General features: G+C 44.7%; 1 protein-coding gene across 2 annotated transcripts in view; it reads left to right on the forward strand.

Annotated features, from left to right (window-relative positions):
• Window positions 1–27,659, forward strand: part of MAPk-Ak2 (MAP kinase-activated protein kinase 2) — a 272,929-nt gene that overhangs the window by 236,088 nt on the left and 9,182 nt on the right. The gene's annotated exons all lie outside the window — the stretch shown is intronic.

Genomic DNA, 27,659 nt, shown 5'->3' on the forward strand with positions numbered 1-27,659 from the left:
CTACATACCTTAAGCATAAGCATGCTTACATAGGCTGAGTGCGAGCATTGTGCACAACGTTACGCCATTTGCTACATTCGCACGTTTAGTTCAGCATATACTTTGTGGCAAATAGAAAACTTCTTAAAAAGAGCAGCGATGGCGTAGAGGTAGAGCATTTGCCTTGCGTGCACAAGGACTGGAGTTCAAATCCTGGCACCACGCTATCCACCAGATAACACTTGTTGTTAGAATTGCATAACCAGCATGCGGCGTGGCCTGATCTCGGTGACCAGAACCGACAACGCACCCCCTCACCAGATCAGGCACCCTGGTGTGGTACTTGGCCAAAACCTTCTATGAACAAATGAATGAGCCCTCAGTCCCCAGTGGTTGCGGAGCAACTGGCCAAGGCAGCGGTCAGACCTGTGATGCAGCGGAGGGTGCTAAGAATATCTGGCTCCAGACAGGCTGCCATTAGAACCTGAACCTACCAACGTTTAACACTACAACCTTATCCAGTGAGGCTAGCCTAGCAGTGCTGCTCGAGGAACTAGCGGGAATTAAATGGGATGTCATAGGACTTAGTGAAGTTACGAGGACAGGTGAGGCGTATACTCCTTTAGGACAGGCACAAACTGTGCTATCGCAGATTAGCGGATAGACGAGAACTAGGTGTGGGATTCCTCGTTAATCAGGATCTAGTTGGCAACATAAAGGAGTTTTATCATATTATTGAGAGGGTGGCAGCTATTGTAATTGGGCTTAATAGGAGGTATAAGCTGCAACTGGTACAGGCCTGCACGCCTACATCCAGCCATGGTGACCAGATCGTTGAAAGCTTCTATGAAGACATGGCATCGGCAATGAATAAAGTAATATCCCAGTACACTGTACTAATGGGCGACTTCAATGCGAAGGTGGGCAAGACGCAGGCTGCCGACTAGGTGGTAGGCGACTATGGGAAAGGTTCTAGGAATGGAACGGGAGCGTTATTAGTTATTATTTTGTGCTAAAAAGACATTTTAAAAAATGTTAGCGCAAAAACTTTTTTAGCGAAAAAACCCACAAGGTAGATGTGCCACTGAGAACCATAGTATCTGAAACTGGAACATGGCAGCACTCTGTTGCTCGATTTTTGCAGCGCCATCTTAACCTTTTATCCGTGGACGACCCTTTATTGTTAACAATTTTAACCAAGTTATAGAATTTTTTAGCGCTAACACTGACAAATGCTACCAGGCTTTTCCCATTGACATTAAAGATCTCTTTTATTCTCTGCCTCACAAGCTTATCCTTGAATGCGTTGAGCATTCCATTGACAAATATGGCTCCATTGCTTTCCAAAACACCGCAGGGGTTACAGTTCGGGGTTTCTTAGAACTCAACATTTTATCTACGTCCAGTTTGAAGGGACGCCACACCTGCAAAAGCAAGGTATATGCACCAGGTCCTGCACAGCCCCTGTTCTCTGGGACCTTTTGCTGGCTCATTTCGGCGCGTCAACTGCTCGCTTCTCTCATGGACAGCAATGTTATCAAGGTTTTTCGTTATGTAGACGATTTTTTAGTTGTTTTAGACTGTGACGTGCAGGCGATTCAGTGTATTAGCAAAAATGTACTGGCTGCATTCAGTATTGTGATGAACACTCTTGACCTCGCCCACGAACTTCCTGTCAATGGCCAAATTAGATTTCTAGATATTCGGTTTTACTTTAAAGATGATGGTGTCTGCTGGTGCTATGAACCGCGCACCAACAAACCACTTCTGCCATTCAATTCTGCCCACTCAAAGCTCGTTAAACGAGCTATTGCCATGTTGTGCCTCAAGAACGCCCTTAGCAAAACCTGCCCACATCTGGTATCAGAAGTGTTCAACCATCAAGCCCAAAGGCTGCTGAGTGCTGGGTACCCTCACCACCTCCTGGTTTCAGTCGCTGAAGGCCTCCTGAAAAAGATGCGCAGTAAGGTGCAAACGTGCGATGGCCGCGCACAGCGTAGGCAGAAGGTAGCTGTCATACCTTACACACACACACTGCCGCACAATCTGAAAAAGGCAGCCCAGCGTTACGACATGAAGGTCGTGTTCTCTGCTCCTCTCAAGCTGTCTAAGCTATGCAGGGTAACTTCAGAAAGTGTAAATTTTGATCCACAGCTTTGCTTTATAATATGATGCATTTCAGCCATTTTCTCATTCCATGAGAAGAGGGCTGAGGTGGTTATTTGAATGGTTGGGAGCCTCAGGATCCTTGCCCAGCCAAGGATGGCTACTGAGGTTATCTGACCTTCTTGAAAGCGTTTATTTTTAGCCATTTATAAAATTTCTTCTTTCTCTTATTACTACCAGAACGAAATAGCAATTTAAGACCTCTACACAACCATATTTCCTCCCACCTACAGAAAAGTGTTCATATACCTTGAGCCTGGTGCATGATAGCCTTAGCTGCTTATGTGCCATTAAACCCAACACAACAACAACATAACTGACCCGGTGGCTGTGGCAAAAAACACTGGCAGCCTTTTGTTGAATGTACAGAAGGTGTAGTTTACCGAATTTCCTTAAGTTGTGGAAAAACGCATGTTGGGCAAACTGGGAGATGTGTGAACGAGAGCATGCCAGGAACGTGAAAAATGCACGCGAGGGAAAAGATTTTAAGCTTGCCTCGCAAGTCACTGTCTCACTTGCCAAGATTGTTCACCTGCACTTGATGACACCTCCGTTATCAGAAAGAGCAAAGAACGCATCACTAGAGAAATTGCAGAATCTGAACAGATATGTAGTCTGGGAGAGGGCTGTGTCAGCACCACCTGTATCGCCCTTTCCCAAAAAGAGCTGAATTATTTGCGCATGCGTGAACGATAGCCACGGCCATACACAATGTTTATAAGAGTGAATTCTTTCACAATAAAATCTGTTGTAAGTTCAGCGCCCATCCTTGTCGTCTTGTCTTTGTCCACGACTTTTTAGCGCTGCTTTTCTGGAAAGTATGTACCAACACGCCCAACTTGGCGCATTAACCAAGTTCAGAATCCTCTTTAGTGCACCTTTAATACTATGCGCTCAGCCTGGCATCGTTCATGATGTGGACACCATCGGAAAGGTGCGTTGTAGCGACCACAGAATGGTAAGGTCTCGAATTAGCTTAGACTTGAAGAGGGAACAGAAGAAGCTAGTGAAGAGGAAGTCCATTAACGAGTTAGTGGTAAGAGGGAAAATAGAGGAATCCAGGATATCACTGCAGAACTGATATTCAGCTTTAACTGAGGAAGACGATCTTAATGTTCATACAATGAACGATAATCTGACAGCTATCATTACGGAGTGTGCAGTAGAAGTATGCGGTAGGTTCGACAGGATACTGGCAAGCTGTCTCAGGAGACGAAAGATGTCATTAAGAAAAGCCAAAGCACGAGGGCGTCTAACCTTACAGACAGAATAGAACTAGCAGAGCTATCGAGGTTAATAAGTGCCAGGTAGCCGACATAAGAAAGTTTAATATGCAGAGAATCGAGCACGCTCTTAAGAACGGAGGTAGCCTAAAAGCGGTGAAGAGGAAACTAGGCATAAGTAAAAACCAGACGTATGCGTTAAGAGACAAGAAGGGCAATGTCGTTAGCAATATGGACAAGATAGTTAAAGTAGCTGAAGAGTTCTGTGCTGTCACAGATTACGGATAGATGAGAACTAGGTGTGGAAGTCCTCATCAATCAGGATATAGCTGGCAGTGTGGAGGAGCTTTAGGTATGTGATTGTTTGCTTCCTTCAAGAAGACAGGAGCCCTTCATAGTACAGTTCAGGACATTGTCTACCTTAGTGGAAACCAGACATGCAGAAGGGAGGCCGCACACCTTCTTTTAACATTTCTGCAGAACACTGATCTTGTCTCTAAATGGTGACAGCAGGAATGGACTATGGTCTACTGTGATTGAATGTGTGCGTAGATGGTGTCTTCTGGAGTGGACTATGTTATACTGGTGAGTGAATGTGTGCATGGATGGTGGCACTGCAATGAATTATGTTCAACCGTGGCTGAATATGTGCATAGATGGCGACTTCTGGAGTGGACTATGTTCTGCTGTGATTGAATGTGTGCATAGATGGTGACTGCGGGAGTGGAATATGCACTATTACAAATGACTGTGCGCATAGCGGGGCAGATCCGACAGGTTTTAGGTCAATAATAACATATAAGTGAAGCTACGGTGGAGCAATTGCCGGCAGAATAAGCAAGGCTAATCCCACCTGTAGCATACAACACCTCAGCTCAACGCAACTCTTTTAGAATATTAACACGAGGGTGGCAGGTATTATACTGTATTTACACGATTATAAGTGTACTCGAACGTAAGTCGACCACCCACATCACATTTCGGAAAAAAAAAAGAAACTTTGAGGTCGTTTACGCTTGGCCTTTAAAAGGACTATGCAATAAATTAGATGAGATTACGTAAAGCAGACGAGGGATGGGCATTTCATCACTCGCCACCCCAACGCTAGAATTTTTAAGCTAGCATCAATAACACCGAAGATATAGACGATTAAAAATTACGCTCCTCTTCCAACTCGTACATGCGGGGCACCAGACAAAAATAAAAAAAAAAAGCTCTGGGACTGGGCCCCGCCCATGAATACATCATCCGCTGACGTTCCTTTTGCAACTTCCGGTGGTCGCTCCTAGCACCCCAGCAGCAGCGTCGGCGGCGTGATTACGGCGCGCGTTGGGTTTCTTTGCTTGTCATCTGTTGTAGTTAGCAGTAATGGACCCAGCCCTCGATGCGCGACTGCTCGCTCTTACGGCCACAATGGGCATCAAGCCCTATGCGTTCATGCCGTACCGGCTGAACACCAGCGACGACAGTGGCGACTTGGTGAGCCACTGCGAGTGTCTCTGGAACTCCCGACAGAAGGAGGCGGCAGAAGAAAATTGAAACCATATGCGCGAAGGCAATGCCCTGGCTCGCGCTTGCTCGAGAGGGTCGCGCGGCGGCACAAGCAGACGATTTTCATGGCTACCGGAAGTGTGCCCATGACGTCGTGGCTGCCGTGGCTCCAGCTAATGAGAGTGTGTGGTGGCCTGGTGACGTCATGGGTACAGTGACGTCTTTTTTCACGATTTTAGTTTCAAAATCGGTAACTACGAGCACACCAATCGGCCCGCGAATTTTAAAAAACACGGTTTTTAAAAATTTTTAATAAATTGCCAGCTCAGTTCCGAAGACTCGTACTTGGTGTGAACGCTTCTTGCCATCATTTCTAAGCATTGAAAACATTTACAAGTGACTTTTTATTCATTGCATAGTCCCTTTAATAATAGGATGCGATAGCATTATCCTGCGGCCTCTGCTTATCGACAGCCGCTGTCGGCTGCCGCGTGTGGGCGTGCCCATGGGCACATTCCAAAACGAAAATGTATTAGTCACTGGACTATTCATCCACACTTGCGCCATCATCCTCACTAGCGCTGCAGTCCTGACTGCTGCTGCGGTCCCACAACCCCTCGTTCTAACATCGTCGTGCAGCGAAATCCCGCACTTCACAAACAGCCACATCACGACATTGTGTGGAACAGCAGAAAATTTTGCCTCACTGCAGCTGTATCACCCACTGCGAACTTTGAACTTGTGGCTCAACGCGCAGTTGGTTTCTTCGGCGTAAAGAGTGACAGCCATCTTGAATGTAGCCGTGAATGAGCGCCGGTCGCTTACCGGACCCGGAGCTCAAATGACGAATGATGAAGTGCTACATTAAAAACTTGTGAAACGTGGCCGGTAGTAGTCAATTGTGTCAGAGCCAGAAAAACTACACCTGAGCGGCGTCGGCTCTTCCATTTGCTACCGACACCCTTCGGCGCTGCTGCAGTTCCAAGTGGCGGTGCCGCTGCAATTGGAACAACGGCCCTTCCATCAACTATCGACGCTCCCTTGAGCGCCGAGTGCGCAGTTTAAAGTAAAAAAAAAACAAACTTGGACGACGCCTATTAAAAGTGGAACGCGAATGCGTTATCGGGCAGCCACCGCTTATCAGCAGTCACAATCTGCGGCCACGTGTGGGGAGTGGGCTGGTGCCGGTTTGCTGCTTACAGACAGCCACCATCGGCCGCCTCACGCAGGGTGGGGAAGCCGGTTCTGTGCGTTGGCATAACAAGTGCTCAAGGCCAGCACCAAGAGCGATGTGACGGAGCCGTGCTGCAAAAATGCAACCAAGCTCTAGCACGCCTGATATCTCGTTTGTCTTGCCTTTATTTGTGGTGCGATGCTTTGGTTTCAATTTTAAGTCGACCCCTCTACTTTTTGAAAAATAGGTAGACTTACAATCGTGTAAATATGGTATGTCTGCTATTTTAGCTGCTATCCAAATTAAGCAGAGTCAGTACAACTGGCAGCACCCTCTAAGCAGTAAGGATTATCCAGCCATTTCTGAAAGTGCGCTGAAAACAGCAGACTTGGCTTGGCCAGTCTTAACATGACGGGGCAAAATCCATCTCTGCGCTGCACTATGTGTGCAAGTCAATAGCAGGAAAATTGAAATCGCCAAAAATAATATCTGCGTTAAAATGCAGTGAATGCATTTTCACTCAGCACATTATTTAATTTATAAGAAAATTCCGAATCACTCTACAGTGGCCTGTAACAAGCTCCTCTGAGCGCACTTTGCAGCGTAGCATGGGAGAGTATCGATAAATATTCTAAATCTGAAAATGCACTGGTATAAAGTCCTACACGTTAAACCATGCGCATTAAAGTTGGTAAACTCGGCTAGAACTTCAATGTCATTGGTGTCTTTTGTTAGCCATGTTTCTGTGAGGACGAGATGATTGCTGTCTGTTGATGCTACAAGGCTCGACACATGTTCTCGTTTCGGTAAAAAGCTTCGTATGGACAGATTAGTCCAGTGGCTAAGCCATGGGTGAGCTACTATTGAATGAGTAAATTGCGATCGCTTCGATAAGTCTTGTACAGTTTCCATCAAGTCATTGAAAATGTGAAGTTCCGAGCCTATGTGCAGTGTTTTAAAGCACAGTGCATGTCTAACAGATTTGTGTTTCTTGACACTCAGTAGGTGCTTTCATGCGTTACAGACAGAATGTGAAAAGGCTTCTATAGTAGGTGTTTTTTAGTTTGTGGGTGTCCCTGAGGATAGATTCTTTCATCTTATGGAGAGAGAGAAAGACAAACGGAAAGGCAGGGAGGTTAACTAGGCAGCCCCCGGCATGCTACCCTACACTTGGAAGGGGAACGGAGGGAGGGATAGAAAAGGGAGAGAACAAAAGGAGATGATCACTTTTCCACATGTCCGTTGGCCATTACTTGCAGGGTACACAGGGCACACACTAATAGTTCACAACCTTGCACTCAGTCCTGAGTCCTTCAAGAACTTGAAAAGTGCCTTCAAAGCTGCCTCTGCGATGAAGGCTTACTCCAAGGACCGAGAATATTGGCTTCAATAAGGGGCCGAGGATCTAAACGGCGGACTGTTGCAGCCAGGAGTGCACGCTCACGCTGAAACCAAGGGAAGTTACAAAGAAGGTATTCTATAGTTTCATTGCACCCACAGATCTCACACGCAGGAGAGTCTGCCATTCCGATTAAGTGGGAGTAGGCATTTGTGAACGCCACTCCCAGCCACAGGCGACACAACAGCGTAGCATCGCAGCGGGAGAGGCCAGACGGAGGACTGAGTTGGAGTAAGGGGTCTAGGCAGTGCAAACGTCATCTTAAGGAATTTAACAATAATAGATGGACATACTTTGCTAGAGTGATGTCCAAATTATCATGCCAAAGGTGACGTTGGTCTCTGTTTATCTAGTGTCAGGGAAGATGAAGTTGTTTCAGCGCGACCTATTTTCGGTAGCATCTTCTAGTCTGGCTTCGAGGTTACTGATATGGCAGTGTCGGTCATTATGGATTTGACTAGTCTTTTAAGTGACGTGTGGGCCAAATAGGGGTTTTGTAGCTACTAGCTGGCTATTGATTTTTCTAACTTGAGTTAGACTGGCCAGAGATTTGTTTCTGCAAGTACTGCGACAGTCTTTACTGCGACAGGAAATGGATGACATCAAACCATTGAATATCATTACAAATCCATAGTGCGGGCTTGGCGGCTTAGTTACTCGATTTCAGTTGGGCAGTGGCAAAGTCCAGGTGAATGTGGTGCCGTTCGTTGTAGGGGAACGACCATCAGCTTTGTTACTGCCATTCCGGGGCTGATAGCAGATGCGTGTGTATGAAAGCAGTAGCCAGAACCAGCCATAGCAGGTGCGTAAACAGAGGGAGGAGCACCTGCATTGCGAAGACTGGTTACTCATCCGCATTGTGGCACAGCTACCAGTGGCGGTCCTTCCTTTTAACGCGACAGCGCTAAGGAGCTTGTGTCGCAGAAAAGTCGGTGTCAGCGTTGTTGACGTTGTCATTGGTGTTGTCTAGATTGTAACACTAAACACGAAAATCTCAAAAAAAACAAAGCTTGTGGCGATATGGGAAATCAAACCAAGGTCATTGAGGCTGTTAGTTCGAACTTAATAAAAGTACACCTAGTGAACGCGTTGTGTTCGTTGACTTCGTGAAGTGTCTTTGTGTACTGATGCATACGTGAGTAGTGATCAGTGCGCAAATTTTTAAATGGGACCCAATAACAATCGCGCTCTACTGTATAAAGCATTTCAATTTACTGCCATGAGCTGTGGTAACGCTGCCCCATCTGTGTTGTAGAGATGAAATTAAATGCATGTAGCTTGCGCTGAGGTATGATAGGTGGTGTTATGACCATGTTATGAAGCTGTGAACTACATTGCATAAATTTAGTGACAATAGGTTAATCTCCCCCAATGAGGGAGCAGCACAGGATAGCACAATAGGAAACAGCTTAGAATTGACTAGTTTTAACTGGAAACATTCATAAATGCACATCAGCACGGATGTACGAAATTCCAATCAAGCTGGTTAATGAACTTGGCCCAAAAGGCAAGGAAACGCTGATAAAAGCATTGGAGGCAGTCATAACAAATAAGCAAATTCCGCACAGCTGGAGGCAGAGTAAAATGAATGTGATCTACAAAGGGAAAGGAGATAAGATGAACATAAAACCTTTCCGACCGATTACGATAACATCTGTTATATATATATAGGCTTGCTGTGCAGGCGGTAAAATTAAAAATGCAGTTATGGGTAGAAACTAGTAGGATACTCTGAGAGCTTCAGAACAGGTTCAGAAGGGGTAGGCGCTAAGATGACAGCCTGTTTGTGCTTACCCAGTGCATAGGAATAGCTAAGGCAGATTATAGATCTCCGTATTTAGCCTTCTTGGACGTAAGCAGTGCATATGACAATACGAAGAGGGAACTCGTGTAGAATATATTAAAAGATGAAGGTATCTGTCGTAAGGTAATTTATTTTCTACTGGAAATATACCGAGTTTTTTATAAAGCTGAAGTTACTTGGGAGGAGATGAAAAGTACGACAACTGTCGAGGTGCACAAAGGATTAAGGCAAGGTTGTCCTCTGTCACTGCTGCTCATGCTTTATATGATAAATATGGAAAGAAGGCTACAAGGAAGTAATCTAGGTTATAATCTCTCAAACAGATGAGGCGGAAAGGTCGTTGAGCAATGGCTACCGGGTTCAGTGTATGCGGACGATATTGTGCTGCTAGAAGACAGCCAGGAAAAGCTCTGGTTAATTGTTGTGGAGACGAAGGAGATGCTCTACACCTGGGGATATTGGTGATGATTTTCAACAGCACAACTGATCAGGTGCTTACAATACAAGGCCTTGCATTACAAGAGTAGCCGAGTACAAATATCCCCAGGCATGGGTAAATGATGAGCAGATGTACACGGAAAAGCACGAACGGTCTCTTATAGCAATTTAAAAGGGCAAAGAGATGTTGTGATAATGAAACATGGGGCATTATGGTGGTGCAACAGTTGTCCAGTACTGAGAGGTATTTGGAATGGAATAATGGTCTCGGTGCTTACTTTCGGGAATGCGGTTCTGTGCTTAAGGGCAGAAGTTCAGTCAAGATTAGAAGTAAATCAGAGAGCTGTTGGAAGATTAGCACTAGGTGTCGACGGGAAAACCACAAACGAGGCAGTACAGAGGGATATTTGCTGGGCATCGTTCAGAGCACGGGAAGCTCAGAGTAAAATATTATATTTATTTATTCATACTGTTAACCCTCTGCATGAGGGTCATTACAGGGAGGGAAACATATACAGACACAAGTGCAATTCTCTTCGCTAAAAAAAGAAACACCCAAATGCACAGAATTACAGATTTGCACAGCAATCTTCCAGGAACGCGTTCACACCTATCACAAATTTTTCTACATCTGTTTGGTCCACAACGTCACTTGGTAGTTGATTCCAAATTTCTACAGCATCGGGAAAAAAGGAGTAGCGCTAGACATCAGTACGTGTAATAATAGGTTGTAATACCTTACTATGATTTTTCCGAGGGCAACGCTTCAGGGGAGGTGTAACATAGTGATGTTTATTAACTTTGACTTTATCATTCATTATCAGAAAAAAAAGTTTCAATTTCTGCTTTGTTCTTCTTACTTCTAGTGATTCTAACTGACACTCTTTTAGCATTGCTGTGACTGAATCAGTGCGGCGGTATTTAGAGCATATAAAACGTGCTGACATCCTTTGCAATCTTTCCAGTTGCCGTTTTAAACCCTTTTGATGAGGACTCCACACTGCACTTGCGTACTCTATGATTGGCCGCACGAACGTCTTGTACGCAGACTGGCCGCACGAACGTCTTGTACGCAATCAATTTAATTTCTCTAGTCGCATTCGGCAACTTCCTCCTCAGGAAACAGACCTTCTGGTAGGCTTTTAAATAGACATTTTCAATATGGGTGCGCCAGTCAAGATTGTTTGTTAATGTCACTCCCAAGTACTTGAGACACTTTACTTGATCTAAGGAATTTGCACCGATATTGTATCGAAACATCATAACATTCTGCTTCCTTGTTACTTGCATGTAATTAGATTTTTGGTAGTTTATTTCCATACCCCATTTCAGGCACCACGAGTTTAACGACTGAAGACACCTATTTGTGTTCATCTGATCTGCCGGGGAAGCCACAGGAGAGTAAATCAAACAATCATCGGCAAAAAGTTTCATTCTGACAGGCGATTCGACGATAGCAGAAATATCATTTATATACAATAAAAACAAAAGCGGACCTAAAACGGAGCCCTGTGGCACCCCCGACAGAACTTCACGCCTATCCGATACTGCACTTTCTATTTTGACGACTTGACAGCGGTTACTTAGATAGGCCTGAATCCACAGTACTATATTTTCAGCGATTCCTAATCTGCGTAGTTTAAAAAGAAGCTTATGATGCGGAACTTTATCGAAAGCCTTCGAGAAGTCTACACAGACCACATCTACCTGCTGACGTTCATCTATAGCCTTGCAAAAGTCGTTCACTGTTTCAATTAACTGCGTTACTGTCGAAAGGCCGGTCCGAAAACCATGCTGAAATGGACACAATAGGTCATTTATTTCCAAAAAATGAAGTATGTGTTTAGCTATTATGTGTTCAAAAACCTTGCAACATACGGAAGTGAGTGAAACTGGCCTGTAGTTTTTTACAAGAAGTCGATTACCGCCTTTAAATACCGGAACTACTATTGCGCTGCGCCAGTCACGAGGTAAAGAATGATCCCGCAATGACTTTTCAAATAAAATTTGCAAATAATATGATAACCACTCAGCATACCGTTTAAGGAATTCCGTCGGTATTTCATCGGGACCGCTCGATTTCTTCGGGTCCAGAGACAGCAGCTGCTCACAGATGCCCTCCCTATTGATGCGAATCTCGTGCATTGAGTATGGCAACGGGTAAATTATTGTATGATCACTCTCAATATCATTGTCATCCCTACTAAAGACCGACTGGAAGAAATCATTAAACAGATTTGCAATATCGTTTTTATCAGTCACCTCATCGTCCCCATCCATTACCTGTGTGATTGCGTTCTTTTTCGCTGAAAAATATCGCCAGAACTGTTGTGGTGAGCTTGTGAGAAAATTAGTCAGTGTTGTATTGAAGTAAGTTTTTATCGAATCTAATAACACTGTTTTGAGCTTCTTTTTAGTGTTTGAAAGTTCTGTCGCTCTATTTTTTTGCTTTCGTAGCCTTTTTACCTTGCGCTTTAACTGAATGATCTCTCTAGTGATCCAAGGATTGAGCTGCTTCGATTTCTTTGAGCGAGTGGGAACAAACCTATCAATACAATATTTTAGTGTGCCCTTAAAACGTTGCCACAATTCCTCGACACTTTCATGGTGTGATGCAGTTGCAAACTGATTCAAGTTTTCGTCTGCCTGGCTGTAATCTTTGACCCGTATTAAAACATGCGATTTTTTGCGAACTTGTGTGTTCAACCGCACATTCAAACAGATCATCTTGTGGTCAGATAATCCCCGCTTGACAGATATAGTGTGGTCTGCCACTTTAGGGGATAAGAAAACCAAGTCCAACAATGACTGGGACCCCGATGTAACCCTTGTAAAATCCTTTACTATTTGCTTAAGGTTATGAGTAAACATAATTTCCATTACTTTATTTGCACTGCTTATTTCTACATTACCTGTTGACAAAGTTTCCCAATTAATATGTGGCAAATTAAAGTCGCCAGCCATTATCAGTCTGGTGTTCTTATTTACATGAGAGTTAAGGAACAAAAGCAATTCATCCAAAAATTCAGGAGATGTAGAAGGCGGCCTGTACACAACACCTACTAAATGTACGAGGTTCCCACAAGAAACCTTGCACCACACCATTTCAGAAAGGCTGCAGTTAAGAGCGACTGCAGATACTGTGCTTTTCACAACAATAGCCACCCCCCCTCCTCTAGAATTTCTATCCCATCTAAAAACATGGTAGCCTGGTGGGAAAATGCTATCGTTACTAATTCCCTCATGTAACCAGGTCTCGGTTATTAACAATAAGTCAGGGTTCTCGAAAATTAGCAAATGTTCTAAATCAGTTGTTTTGTTTGCTACACTGCGGGCGTTTAACAGAATAATTCTGAGCTATATTTGCGAGCAATCGCTATGATCATCAGAATCTGCAGTTGATTTGGTCGGGGATAGCGAACTATGACCAGCAGACTCATCGATAACTTTGGGTCGTCCTATCCTATCTTGGGGGTCCTATCTTATCGTTCATGATCCCATGCGTAAATGGTGTTGTTAATCTTAAGTTTATCATGTATCAGTTTGACCTTTGTTCCGTTATCTCTTTCTGCTTTACTACTTTGCCACAGTTTTTTTCGTACTGCTACTGTTTCCTTCGCGTAGTCTGGGCTTACACTTATCGGGCCGCCTTTCAACTTCCCGCAATTCTTAAATACCAACTCTTTCTCTAGAGTCGAAAAAGTGCATAATGACAGGTCTATGGCTACCAGTTTTTTTCTTGCCTATACGATGAATTCTGTCTATAGTTTTCGCCTGAACGCCCAATTTTTCATTAAATATCTTCTGAACCACAGCTTCCCTCAGATCGGAATCTGATTCGTCTTTTGCTTCTTTAACACCAAAAACCAAAAGATTATTACTTCTGCTCCTGTTCTTGTATTCAGTCAACTTATCTGCCTGCTGACGAACAAGGGTCTCTAAAGTTTGCATTCGTTTGTTCATTTCTTCGATAATATCAAGAAATCCAGAACGCCTGGGAATATTAGTTGATAACAGGTGGGCAGCTAAGGTATTTAAATACTTATACAGAAAGAGCGTCGACTCAGAATGGTGGAAAGGATTAATTCAATGGAAAAGAAGCATACTGTAGAACTATATCGATACTGGAAAAGGGAGATCAGGAAGGACTCATTCTATGATAACTCAAGAGGCAGTGCCCTACTCTTTGAAGCTAGGTCAAGGTGTCTTAGAACGTGCAGGTACAAAAACAAATTCAATGAAGATGACACATGTGCTGTGTGTGGCAAATCTGTAGAAACATCTGAAAACCTTGTACTCAAATGTGATGGTATCCATCCGGATGTTGATGCGGGCGCAGTCACTCTTCTGAGATGATCGATGTGCGCAGAACATTAGATGAACCACGTACACGGGAGAAACACAAGGACTGGCACAACCATTATCACCATGCACCAACTAGGCCCAATAGAAGTGTTATTGAAACTCTTCTGAGGCCCTAGGGTTTAGAGATAGCAATGGTCATGTAAATAAATCTGTGGTAGAAATTAGCAAAAAGTGATTGAAAGATTGGCGGCTCGAAAGTAGAGAGGTGACATAAGGTTAGAAGTGTAGGAAAACGTATGTAAAGAAAATGTTGAATTTTAATAATAGTTTACAACAGAGTTAAACAAAAATAAAGAAAAAAAGCTGAGCATGGTGGCAACTGCCACCGCCGTTTCGAAAGGGAACGCTCTTATCTTCCATCCATTGTTTTGAGTTTGGGCTTATGGAGTCCTATGTTCCAAAGCGACACAGGCTATGAGGGACACAGTAGTGGAGGGCTTTGTTAACTTCGGCAACCTGGGGCTCTTTAACATGCACTGACTACGCACAGGGGTTGTGGATTTGAATTTGTAGGACTGACAGACAAAACCTTTTAAGATGTCAAACCCGGTGATAACATGACAGGTTCGCCCCTGCGGGTGGCAGCGTAGGTGCTATCCTTTGCGACCTCTTTGGGCTTCAGACGGGCAGGCAGCCGGTGACCAGACCTGTGTGCCTCTTGTTCTTTGTGCGGGTGTCAACCATTGCGATGTCATGCAACCCATACCACCGTAGGGCCTTTGATGCAGGCATCTTTGTACTGTTGTTTCAATGAATGGAGAGGCAGACCTCTATTATGGCCGGTTTCTGTCTTTTCTCTTTCACTACAAACTTCCTCCCTTCCCTCACCGTGTGGTTGAGAGGTCCAGGGATATGTGAGACGATTACCGATATGCGCCTTTCCTTTCCTCTAAAATCCCAATCACAACGGAGATGTAAAATGACCAATTCAGGGAGCAGCGTCACTGCAGCCTGTTCCTCATCTCTTCGGGCAGCGGGTGGGCTGTTTTGTTCAACGGACCCGTCGCGATGGCTCAAAGGTTAGGGCGCTCGGCTACTGAGCCGGGGTACTCGGGTTCGAAGCCGACCACAGCAACGGTGTTTCCATGGAGGCGAAATGCAAATAGCGCCCTGTACTGTGTCAGGTTAAAGATCCCCAGGAGGTCGAAATTATTCTGTAGCCCTCCACTACAGCATCTCTTCCTTCCTTTCGTCTCTCATTCTCTCCTTTATCCCTTCCTTTCCTCAAAACCAATTTTCGAGGAGTCGCCTTTCTCTATGACATTGTTCCGTTGTGGGGTTGAATGGGGAGATAAATACGTTCTCCCCACTCAATCGCGGCTGAAACGGTTCAAAGCCGCCTGGACCCCACCCCCTGATCACGTACGCTACCGAGCGCACGCCAGCCACGGCGGGCCTTGCTCTGGGGAAACAAAGGAACGACACATTGGCTGACACAAACAGGCATTTATTGCTACGGCAACAATAACGCCAGCTAGCAACAAGGTACGCTAATGAATCGAGGTCATCCGACTCACCAGCAAGGTTCCGAGCAAATGTTCGCCCGCGCTAGGGCAAGGGATATATACTCCGAAGGCCGGACGGGATGAGTACGAAAGCCTGTCTCCCCGTCGCTTCCTCGCCCCTCCGGCAAAGAGCGGAGCCGTGAGCGGACGTGTCGCTCGCGCCGGCGATCCCGGCCGAAGCTCCCCTCTTCCGCGCGCTGGCTTCGGCAGTCTCCCGCGCAGCGATGCTGGCGCCCTCTCTTGCCAGTTAATGTAACTGACAAGGGAATGCGCTCAGCCTCGAGGTGAGACTGCCGCAGCACGATGCCTCGCGGGACAGCAAACTCAGGGGGCTGCAGGGCAGGTCACCACACCGTAGACTCCCTGGCAGCACTGCAACACGCTGTCATATTCTTAAAGGTGAAGCTTAAGTGTCCCCCAGTTTTTTAAAACATGGTATCTGGAGCAAAAAGTTTGTGATTTTTTTGGCGAAATTTGCTCTCTCAGATGTTTTTGCATTCCCGAGGTAGTCTGAAAAGTCAGTCGTCACCTGTAATCGCTAAACGATTTCATAAGACTTACGCAGCATCCAGTGTGAGAGATTAACTTTAAAGTGCTTTGCTCGTGGTGTTGAAACGTTCCAAAGCTCTATCCCAAAACTCGGCCATCAGCATGATCATCAGCCATGACTACTGTTCTGGAAGTTAGCTCAATGAGCAAGCTGCACGAAATTCTACACCCAGTGGGTAGAGACCCGAGAAAATGTTGTTCTCGCCCATTGTTGGCCACGTCGTGAATCACCACTGGTCCTTGTGACTCGTATCAACTGCAAGAGAAGTAGTACTTAACACTCGCAATCTCTCAGGTTCACAATTGCGATCCAAGAACTTCTACAATCCCTTCCACGATGCTTGAGGAGACATTATGGGCAGCCACGAAAAGATTGAACTTGGCAATCAGTTTAAGGCACCCAAGGAAATTGCCATTTAGGGAACATTTGATTAAATCGTTGGATCCCCAAGAGATACCCCTAATTATTCCAGGAACATTCCAACAGCAACTGCACTCTGAAAAACAGCTCTCTAGTAAGTTGCTTGTTCTGAGCAGTGCTCTTCAAGGGATCCACTGATGGGGGGGTAGTTAAGCTTTCGAAACGTTGCATACGTAGATGAAAGAACTTTATTTCAGAGTCAATCAATCGCAGGGTTGCAGGACCTTGTCCTCTTCCCTCTCACTAGGGGTCGGCCGTAACCCCCTGGGACTCAGCGGCGTCCAAAGCTTGATCGACGATGTTTCTTTGGACTTCAGGGTCTGGGTTGTGCATCAGAGCCTCCAATAAGTCTGCTGTGTGTGTGTTTTCTTTGTAACATGAGCATGTCAGGGTGTCTACCAAACGGGAAAACCGTGAATTCTCAGGGAATTTAAATGATCTTGAAAACCTCAGGGAGAACTCAGGGGATTTGTGCTTATATCAGGGAAAATTAGCTACAGTTGTACATAAAAGGAACTAACGTCGCAATAATGCTGCCTCGTGTAAACAATGCGGACTGGCATTGCACGGATTGTCCAGTGCGGCGTTACGCGTCCTCCCCTCAGCGACCGCTGGTCTCCAACGTTGTGCTGTAAAGTGGAGCATCCCAGCAAGGTGGCAAAAAGATTTGCGGCGCCAGCAGCACTTCTAATTTCTAAGCGTACTACGTCGAAAGCGGACACTTTCCCGCGCTTCCCCGGTGCTGTGGCCGACGGCAGAGCGCGCGCTTCCTATGGTTCGCATGTGCGCTGTTCGACGGCCAGCGGCCTCCCCTTGTTTTCCTGTGTTTCCGAGTGGACAGCTCCAGCAAGGTGGCAGAAAACGTGAGAACTTGCGATGGTCTCAAATGAACTCTTCCTCCCTGTGCATCTCCTTGATGGAAGCGGTCCTTCGGTTTGAGTGGCAACGACAAGCCTGCTTTTTCCGCGAAGCTCTGTACCTGCAGCTTCACCGCCTCGACAGTTCACCAAGAAAGAAGATGAAGTGGCGTGAGCTTTCAGCACTTGCCGACAGAACTGCAGAAGCCTTATGGCAGTACGAGCTCTGCTATCTACGAGCCAACACAGAGAAGCAGTGCTCCAGCTTCAACAACAAGGTGCACACGCTCGGAAACATGGTGCTGCCGGACAAAGTGACCCGTGTTCTCAGCCTGGGCCCGAAATATGCCGTTGAACCCAATAAATCGCCCGCAGAACTCCTAAGCATGGTGAGGCAAGTGGCAAATCGTGCTCCTCTGATACTTCTAACTGCTTGTCTGAAGGCGCTCAAGTTTTGCTGCGCTACAGGCAAAAGGAGAAAACTGGACCAATTAATTATGTCGCTTCATTTCTAAGAAGACATGATTTGTCACTATTGTTTGCGGACAAAGAGGATGGCTTTCTTGTTCTACCCAAAGACCTGTTTGGTAAAAAAGCAGCTGAAGCGTTAGCGTCTATTTCGTTCGGCGTGGAAAGGTTGCCCTTTCCAGGGTAAAATCAAAGGCTAAGCAGGTTTGCAAGCGACTATCTCTCGATAAACTTGTTGCAAGCATAGCTTCGGCAGATAAGAGGAGCTTGGACGTATTTTTCTCGGCAAAAACGCATAAAGTTGACTGCCCATTGCGGGTAATTGTCACTGAGAAAAACACTTGGCAGAAATCCCTTGGGCATTCCTTCAAACCAAACTCAAAGTTTTGACATTAGATGACCCTTTCCTTTTGAAGGATTCAAGAAAAGTTGTTGAATTTCTAGCAGCTGAAAAGGGTGTTCTCATGCCTTTTTCGGTCGATATTAAGGACCTCTATTACTCTATTCCACATGACAAGCTCCTTTCGTGCGTTGAAAGCTGTATTGAGTCGTTCGGATCAGTCTCCTTTCAGAATTCTATTGGTTTCTCTGTGGCCGGCTTCCTAGAACTTTTGACAGTTTACATTAACTCTTCTTTTGTTTCATGGGGTGATAGTACTTTTATTCAAAAAAGCGGAGTGTGCATCGGCTCCTGCATTGCTCCAATCCTAAGCGATATTTTCCTCGCCCATCATGACCGATTGCTAGAAGTGCAGCTTTCTTCGTCAGCTGCTGTTAAGGTATTTAGATTTGTTGACGACTACCTAATTGTTTTGGCCAGTAACGAATATACTTTTCCTAATGCCGTTTCAGATGTGCTTTCTTCCTTTGAACAGTGCCTCGCGCCCCTTGCTCTCACCTATGAGTTACCTGAAAGTGGATCTTTACGCTTTCTAGATTTAAGGCTATCGACCGCAGAAAACCACCTTCGTTGGTGGTTCGAACCAAGAGGGGGCAAGTCCCGGTTACCATACAGTTCGGCTCACTCGAAGCTCGTTATGCGAAGTATCGTCAGCCTATGCTTCACAAATGCCCTTATAAAATCTTGCCCACACTCTATGTGCCAAAGCTTCAAAGAGCAAACCCTTCGGCTGGCAAAAGCTGGCTACCCTGAGCACTTGCTGATCTCAGCAGCCGGCTCCGTCTTCAAAAAACTCAAAGGAAGAGTAGGGAGTGCTGACCCAGACTACCAACATAATGTTGCTGTGGTGCCTTACCTGCACAACTTTTCGCACAGGCTCAAAAAGATTGGGCAAAAAGCAGGTGTCCGTGTTGTCTTCTCGGCGCCTGACAAGCTATCCAAGCTCTGTCGTAGAGTGAATGCCCCAGCCTTGCGAGGGCCAACCTGCCCAGTTAAACACCAGGCGCCTTTCGTTCCTTGCGAATTTGGTGTGGTGTACAAAATTGGTTTGAGCTGTGGCAAGGTTTACGTGGGCCAAACCGGGCGCTGCCTCAATGAGCGTCTTATGGAGCATTCAAATAATGTCTACAACACTGCAAAGAGAAACCTGGGAGTCCACTGCTTAAAATGCCCTCCCGTTCTTGTGAGCCCTTTTTTCATGAATGCACTGTTCTCGGGAAAAATGCACATCAACTCACACGTGAAATCATAGAAGCCGTCCACATTTTAAAGCTGGGAGAAGACTGTGTGAGCACACCATCCATACATAGCTCTAACCAAACGGGAATTGGATTATTTGAACCAGGTTTCCTTGGAGTAATTAGGGGATCTTTTCCTAACCTCGATGTCTTTTTGGGTGGGTTCTGAATCTTATCCTCGACGTTTTTTTATTGGATGGGTTCTGAATTCAACCTTTTGATCGGATTTCCTCCTGTTTTATGCTTTTTTGGCTCTTTTAGTGGATTTTAATTGTCTTTGTTTTTAACGGCCTGATTTGGACCTTTTAATGCATTTTATCTTCATTCTGCTTGTAATGCCCTTTTGGCGTTTACTATATTTTTTCTTATTTTTCATGTTATCGCATTGTCATTTGTCATTTTGTTACTGCCCTTCGGTGCCATCCTCTACCAGCCCTTACCTTTTATACACTCCCAGTTGCATTTTATCACCTCGTGGCTTTTCACCTCAGTTATCTTTTCTGTCACGTGCAAACATAGCAGCTGCTTCCCATGTATTCCCGCCCACTTATCGTATATATACTGTGTCACTCTGCAGTAAAGAACTAGTTGAAGTCGGCGCTGTGTCGTTATATCTGCCTTTGTCCGTGTCTAAAGGTGTGCTGTGTTTTTAAATAAAATCCTGGAACGTGCAGGGCCCACAGCTTCGCATCATCATCATCATCGTCATCGTTCATCATCATTTGTTTACTAATAAGTACCCTTGGGTTAGGTCATTACATAAGGGGGGAAGCAGCCGAGACATAATACATTGGTCAATAGTAACAAGTAGAAATACAAGGTACCAGGTTCATGTTACAACTGTTCTACAGACATAAAACACATAAAACATCAACTTATAGCGGCTCAACAACAACCTGGGGAGAGAAAAAAAACAAACACACTCTCAGAAATGCGTTAAAATAACTCTGTACTTGCAGTGCACTGTTAGTAACTGCCTGAATTTTTTTGGTTCTCTTTCAGTGACAATGGGATTGGGCAGTTCATTTCATAACGCAATGGTGTCAGGTAGGAAAAATTTATTGAACAATTTTGTGGAGCCGTGTATGTATGCATTGAAAGCTTATAGAGTAGTTAAAAAGTCAGCGTGAAGTGCAAAGCGGCGTGTGGAGGAAAGAGTTTCTTTGCTGTGTAGAGTTATAATACAATTTGTGAAATAAACAAAGCTGCGAGATTTTACGTCAAAGTGCCATGGGGTGAAAATCAAGGAGGGCCTTGATAGTAGTTATACTATGTTATCTGTCATACTGCGATGTGATATGCATCTGGCTTCATCTGCAAGGCTTTACTCTGTCTGCTGCTAGTAAACAGAAACCAATCACTTCCCCCGCAGGGGGGCGTCTGCAGCTTGCAGGCGTTGGTGAGTGGCGACACCACGGGTTCCCGGGCATCCGCAGGGACATCCCCGCAGGGGGATGATGGTGAACAGTGCGTTACCACGGACCCAAGCATGTGTGCCTAGCCATGCGTGGCATCGCCGTGTCCGGAGAAAAGGGGATCCTGGTGGTTGAGCCGATGTCGGGCGTTTGGACCTTAAAGGCCTCTCGGCGGAGGCAACACACCACTTTGGCCCCAGCTTCCTGTAGATGGCACCTCCGGCCTGAACTGACCGGGGGAAATCGGCAGGCGCCTTTTCCTATCCTCCCTCACCTCCAACTTTCACTTTTCTACTCCTTTCTCACAACTCTCCTGTCTCCTCCTCGTTTCCTGGCTTTTTTCCTTTCTTCATGGGCAGCTAGGGTTAACCTTGTGTGGCCAACTACACTGAGTTGCATCATATTTGGTTATAGTTGAGGTGTACAGCTGGCGTGGGCAGGACTTGCGTGCAAGTTGCTGCCCCGTCCCCTTGTTAGGCTCCGTGGTGGGTGGCTGGCACCATGTCCGAAAAACTTAATTTTTTTATTTCTCCACTCCATTCAAAACCTCATTGCTATCTAAAGAGAAGGTGAAACGAGGCAGACAACTTTTTTCAAAAACGAAAGATATCATTTCTGAAGTTTCATGTGATCCATAGCGGAGCAGAAGAAAAACCAGCAAAACTTATATCCCTGGTTTTGGTAGCAAAGTGCCTGACAGATACCTTGTGTACAAGGTATCAAAATTGGCCAGCGGCGACTTGCTGCTCGAACTACGTGACACCGTCCAGCATTCAAAGCTTGCAAACATTGTATCTATAGGGGAGATTCCTGTCTCTGTCACGTCACACCGATCTCTAAACACAGTCCGAGGCATCATATCTGAAATTTATTTCATCCACCTTTCTGAAAAAGAAATGCTTGAAGGCCTTGCTGACCAAGATGTCATAAATGTTCAGCGGATAAAGATCCTGAAGGATAACAAGGAAATAGACACGAAACACCTGATCCTCACTTTCAACACCAGCACATTGCCTGAAAGCAATGAAGTCGGCTACTTGAAAATAAATGTAAGACCATATATACCCAACCCACGCAGATGTTTCAATTGCCAGAGGTTCGGCCACTGCTCATAGAGTTGTCACGGCCACAAAACTTGTGCAAAATGTGCTTCGAAGGATCACCATTCTGATGAATGTTACGCAGCCCCGTGCTGCGCAAACTGTGAAGGAGACCATGCTGTATACTCCAGGGCTTGTCCATCCTGGAAAAAGGAAAAAGAGATAATCATCATAAAGACCAAGGAAAACATTTCATTCAAAGAAGTGAGGAGATGTTTTGCGCTTACCAACACATTCTCCTTCACAGCAAAATCCAAATTTGCTGAGGTGGTGCGCAGGGGCGTAGCACCACGCAGCACTTCGGCACCTGCTGAGGCCGCTTCCAGCGAGCCGATGGCAGGGCCATCCAAGCCCCAGGCAGGGAAAGCGAAGGCTGCTCTGCCACCCCCAAAGCAGGGAGCGCCGGTCCATGGCTCAGCATCCCGCAGGACTTCCCCCCGTGGGGGGAGGCCTGAAACGAACACAACCGCGGCTACGGGATCCTCCAGCACCTCTGGCGAGGTGATGGATATAACCCCCAGTCTGCCTGCTTTACAGCGGCGGAACAGCTCTGTTGAGCGGAAAAAAGGCAGAGCCTTCATAACGGGCCCAGAACATAAGTAAACCCCATATCGTTCCCACCCCAAAACATAAACATGGCTTTTTTAGTTCAGTGGTACTATATAAGACTGTTGAGGAATTACAGTGACGTAACAGATATTGTAGGGTCAATACAAATACAACATACGAATATCCTGAAACATTATAAAACTTTTAGATGCGATCGGGAGGTGTCACGATTGTCGTCCAAATCGGCGTCCCTACTCGAGAAATCAAACTCAAAACAAAACTTGAGGAAGTTGCAGTCAGCATTGTCAGCTATAAAACAATTTCTATCTGTTCTGTATTCATCCCTCCACATTTTACATTAACCATCCATGATCTACAAGAACTCACTGATGACCTTTCAGCACCATATCTAGTAGTTGGGGATTTTAACGCTCACTCTCTATTTTGGGGAAGCGAGCGCTGTGACTCTAGGGGTCAAATAATCGAAGATTTTATCCTCACAAATAATGTATGTCTTTTAAATACGGAAAAGGCATCATACTGCTCCTCTACCTTGGGAAAAATGACCTGCTTAGATTTGTCGTTTAGTTCACCTTCTGTTTTTAACGATTTTAAATGGAATGTCATTGACAACCCGTATGCTGGCGACCACTTCCCTATACTAATTTGTTTAACATCTCCACCAGAAATAATCCCAACAAAACAGCGATGCTGGAAGCTTCATTTAGCTGACTAGCAACTTTTTAGAACAAAAGCTATTTTAGAAAATATAGTTTTAGAAAATCTCAGCTTTGATGAGATAAACGAAATGTTCACGAATTGTATCATTACCGCTGCACACTTAGCTATTCCTCAGTCTTCAGGAGTGTTGCGGCAAAAGCACAAAGTGTGGTGGACAAAAGATTGCTAGGAAGCAAAAAAACAACAAAATAGAGCTTGAGGTAAATTTCGCAGGTATCCGACACAAGAAAACCTCGTAATTTTTAAAAAGGCAAGAGCTACAGCTCGGTATGTCCGTCGCAGTGCCGAGAAAGCCTCTTGGCAGAGTTATGTTTCATCTATAAACAGTCAAATCACATCAAAAAATGTGGGAGAAGGTTTGAAAATTAAATGGAAACTGCTCACCGTTCACAATTCCTCTTCTGACAACACCTGGCGCACAAACAAGCATAAGGGAACAGGCAGACATTTTGGGTGAACATTTCACTGCAGTTTTCAGTTCATCTCACTATACGCAGTCATCTCTAAAACACAAAAGTATAGCCGAAAAGCAAAGACTTCCAATAAGTGGAGGTGGGAAGGAACAATACAACAATTTAATTGCTCTCCAAGAAATAGAGTACTGTCTGCTGGAAAAAAAAATGCTCCAGGTCTCGATCAGACACACTATGAAATGCTTGCCCATCTCGCTCAGCATGCCATAGAGGCACTGTTAAATTTCTTTTACAAAATATTCATAGAAGGAAAAACTCCCAAGACGTGGAAGACAGCAGTGATAGTGCCTTTCCTGAAACCTGGAAAACCACCATCTTCTCTTTGTAGCTATAGGCCAGTAGCCCTTACAAGCTGTCTCGCCAAATCATTTGAAAGTGTCCTGAATATAAGACTAACATTTGTCCTTGAATCCCGTGAATTTCTTGATATCCATCAATGTGGCTATAAAAAGGGATGCTCAGCAACAATTTTCGCCTCAAAAATAATGTCCGAGAAGCTTTTATACACAAGCAGCACTGTCTTGCCGTCTTCTTCGACCTCGAGAAGGCATGCGACACTACCTGGAGGTTCGGGATTCTTCGCGACCTAGCAGAGCTCGGCGTCCGTGGCAGGATGTTAAATTGCCTAAATAATTTCCTGTCGAACCGCTCATTTCAAGTATTGCCTGGGATCAACCCTTTCCAGGGACTTCATTCAAGAGAAAGGGGGTCCTCGGGGGTGCATTTTAGCACGACACTCTCGTTATAAAAATGAATTCTGTAGGCAAAGTAATCCCAAAGTCCATTACGTATTCAGTCTACGTTGACGATCTTCAAATAGCCTGCATGCCCTCAAACCTAGTAACATGCGAGAGACAAATACAGTTGACAGTGAATAAATTAGTGACATGGGCAGATGGGAACGGTTTCCAGTTTTCCACATAGAAGACTGTAGCTGTCCTTCTCTCGCTCAAACGAGGCCTACAGGATGACGCATTCATATACACCTGAACGAAACTCAGCTACCTGTAGAAAATGACCACAAGTTTCAAGGCATAACCTTTGACAGGAAACTCACTTTCCTGCCTCATATAAATGCACTTAAAAAGAAAGTTTCCCGATCCCTTAACATATTCAAAGTACTGTCACGAAAATATTGGGGAACAGACAGGACATGTCTTGTGGAAATTTAACGCTCTGTAGTGCACTTTACCCTGGATTATGGGTCTATAGTGTATGGGTCAGCGAGACCATCATATCACTTTAACGACTGGATCCCGTACATAATTTAGGTTTGCGTCTTTTTACTGGTGCTACTGGACGTTGCCCATAAACAGTCTGTAGAAACGAACGAACCATCACTTACAGACAGAAAAACGATGCTCACGTGTTCCTACATTTAAAAATTCGTTCACTACCTAAACACATCTGTCACCAATTAGTCACAAAGTGCTCATCCAGAATACTCTTTAACAATAAACCGCAAGCTACCTGGCCACTGCTATTGCGATTTGAAGAGATGTGCCAGAACCTCGGATGTACTAGACATATTGCCAAACATAGCTTGAAGGCGAGGCCCACTGCCGCCGTGGTACAATTTCCCTCAAATTTATGATTTCACTCTTACACAGTTTCGCAAAAAACAAATTCCAGAACAAGCTATAATACAAGAATTTGTTGCACTCGAGGAAAAATGCAGTACTTTCAATCTCATTATACAAATGGTTCAGAAACAGATGCTTACCTTGGAAGCACAGTGGTGCAAGGAAATTGGAATAGAGTATTAAGACTTCCACACTGTGTATCCATCTTTATCACCGAATGCTACACCATCTGTGTAGCCATAGAAAAAGTAATAAGTAAGAACCTCGGCAACAGTATTATTTACACAGACCCGCTAAGTGTGCTCACAGCCCTTCATTCTAGAAATGCAATAACCCTGCTACTTAGCGACCTCACACACAACATTACAACAGCCATAGCCCAAGGACAAAACATAGACTCTGCTGGGTACCAAGCCATGTCTGTATAAAGGGCAACGAAAGAGCAGATTTATGTGCTGCTCAAGCTTGTAGCAAGCAAATTAAAAATGTAAATATGCCCTATAAAGATTGCATGAAATTACTACATTTTAATGCACGGAAAAATTGGCAGTCCTCTTGGAACATCGAACTAAATAAGTTACAATTATTAAAACCAGTTCTAGGTGAATGGAAGTCGTGTGTGCACCAGGAACGCTTCAAGGAAGTCATTATCTGCCACCTCCGTATAGGATACACACACATTACACACAACTTTCTCCTAACGAAAGAAGACAAATCAATTTGTACATGTGGAGGTGAACTTACAGCCAGTCACATTCTAATTTCATGTTCAAAACTGGAAAAGCTACGGAAAAAGTGTTTCTCTTCGTTTATAACCAATGCATCCCTTTTCACCCATCACTGCTCTTAGGTGAAAACGCAATTGTGGACATGTCCAGCATTTTTAGATTTTTAACAGAAGCTGGTGTTTTTAAAAAGATATAAAACATGACCCAGTGCTTTGCCTGATGCTCCTCAGCCACTTTCTGATTCCTGAGAAAAGGGCTGAGGTTTTTTTGTTTTGATTGGTTGGGGGCCTCCAGTCCTTGCCCAGCCAAGGACTGCTGTTGAGGTTACCCAGCCTCCTTTGAAACTTTTAATATTAGCCATTTATGATTCTCGTCTTGCTCTCAATACTAGGCAGAAGGAAATAACCTTTTAAGCTTTCTACACCGCCATATTTTTATACCTTTGTAAAAATCTACAGAAGACAATTTTTTTATACTCTGAGCTTGGCTCATGATAGCCTTAGTTGCTTATGTGCCATTAAACCCTACACAACCCAATACAACTCATAAGTGCTATTTGGTTCAGGCGAGACCTAGGGGATAGGATGCGTCAGAATTTGTTGGGGTTTGATTGTATGATTGTATGTAGATTGATGGAAAAGAATTTATTTTTTGCAGCAGCTAGGCTTTCAGTATATGTTTTTGTACACTGATAATGTTGTTCCCATGTAGTAAGGGAATTAGATGTCTTTGCTGATCAATAGAGGCGCTTTTTCCTGTTTAGGAGACGTTTCAGGCTTACTCTAAACCACTTGTTGTTATGATTGGACCTAACATTTATTTTTAGGATGTATTGTTTCTGAGGTTTATCATTGTTGTTTTGTATAGTTCAGTTATGATTAACTGTTCCTGATAGATCTGATAGATAAGACTAGCAAAACTGGTCGTGAAACCCTGCAAGTTCCACGTTGATAGCATGGAACTTCCCTTTATTGTAGTTGAAGATTATCTTTTCAACCCTTGATCTAACTTTCAGCAGTAGTGATATGGAAATGTGTAGAAGGGCATGGCCACTCAGTCCAGGAAGAGCCATTATGCTTTTTATTTCTTCAGGACTGCACATCAGCAAGAGAGCAAGGGTCTTATTTCCTCTCGTCGGGCTTGTTATGGCTTGATAAGACTGAAGTCAAGGGTTAGATCGAGGAATTGCCTGGGCTCACAAGATCGCGATTTCCAGGTGCGCTGGGTAGAGGCCACTTAATCTGGGGGACATTAAAATCGCCAAATAGAAAAGTGGGTGACTTTGAGAAGTTATCCCACATCTATGGTAAACTACGGTAGAGTGAGTTGGTGAAACAGGGACCATAACCATAACCATGACCATAACCATGTGTGCCGGTAACAAATGCCAAATATAGCTTTCATAGTAGAGGTATGAACACAAACCCATGATAGTTCGAGTATGTCATCGTGATAGACTAAGGATGATACCAATGTATATCTTATAGCTATTAGAACGCCACCCCCTTTTTGGTTGCTGCGATCACAACGAAACATTGTGAAGTTCAGAGCCTTATGTCAAAATACTGGAAGATATATGTAGGAACTACACAG

This window comes from Amblyomma americanum, chromosome 7, assembly GCF_052857255.1.
Source record: "Amblyomma americanum isolate KBUSLIRL-KWMA chromosome 7, ASM5285725v1, whole genome shotgun sequence".
NCBI classification, from domain to species: domain Eukaryota; kingdom Metazoa; phylum Arthropoda; class Arachnida; order Ixodida; family Ixodidae; genus Amblyomma; species Amblyomma americanum.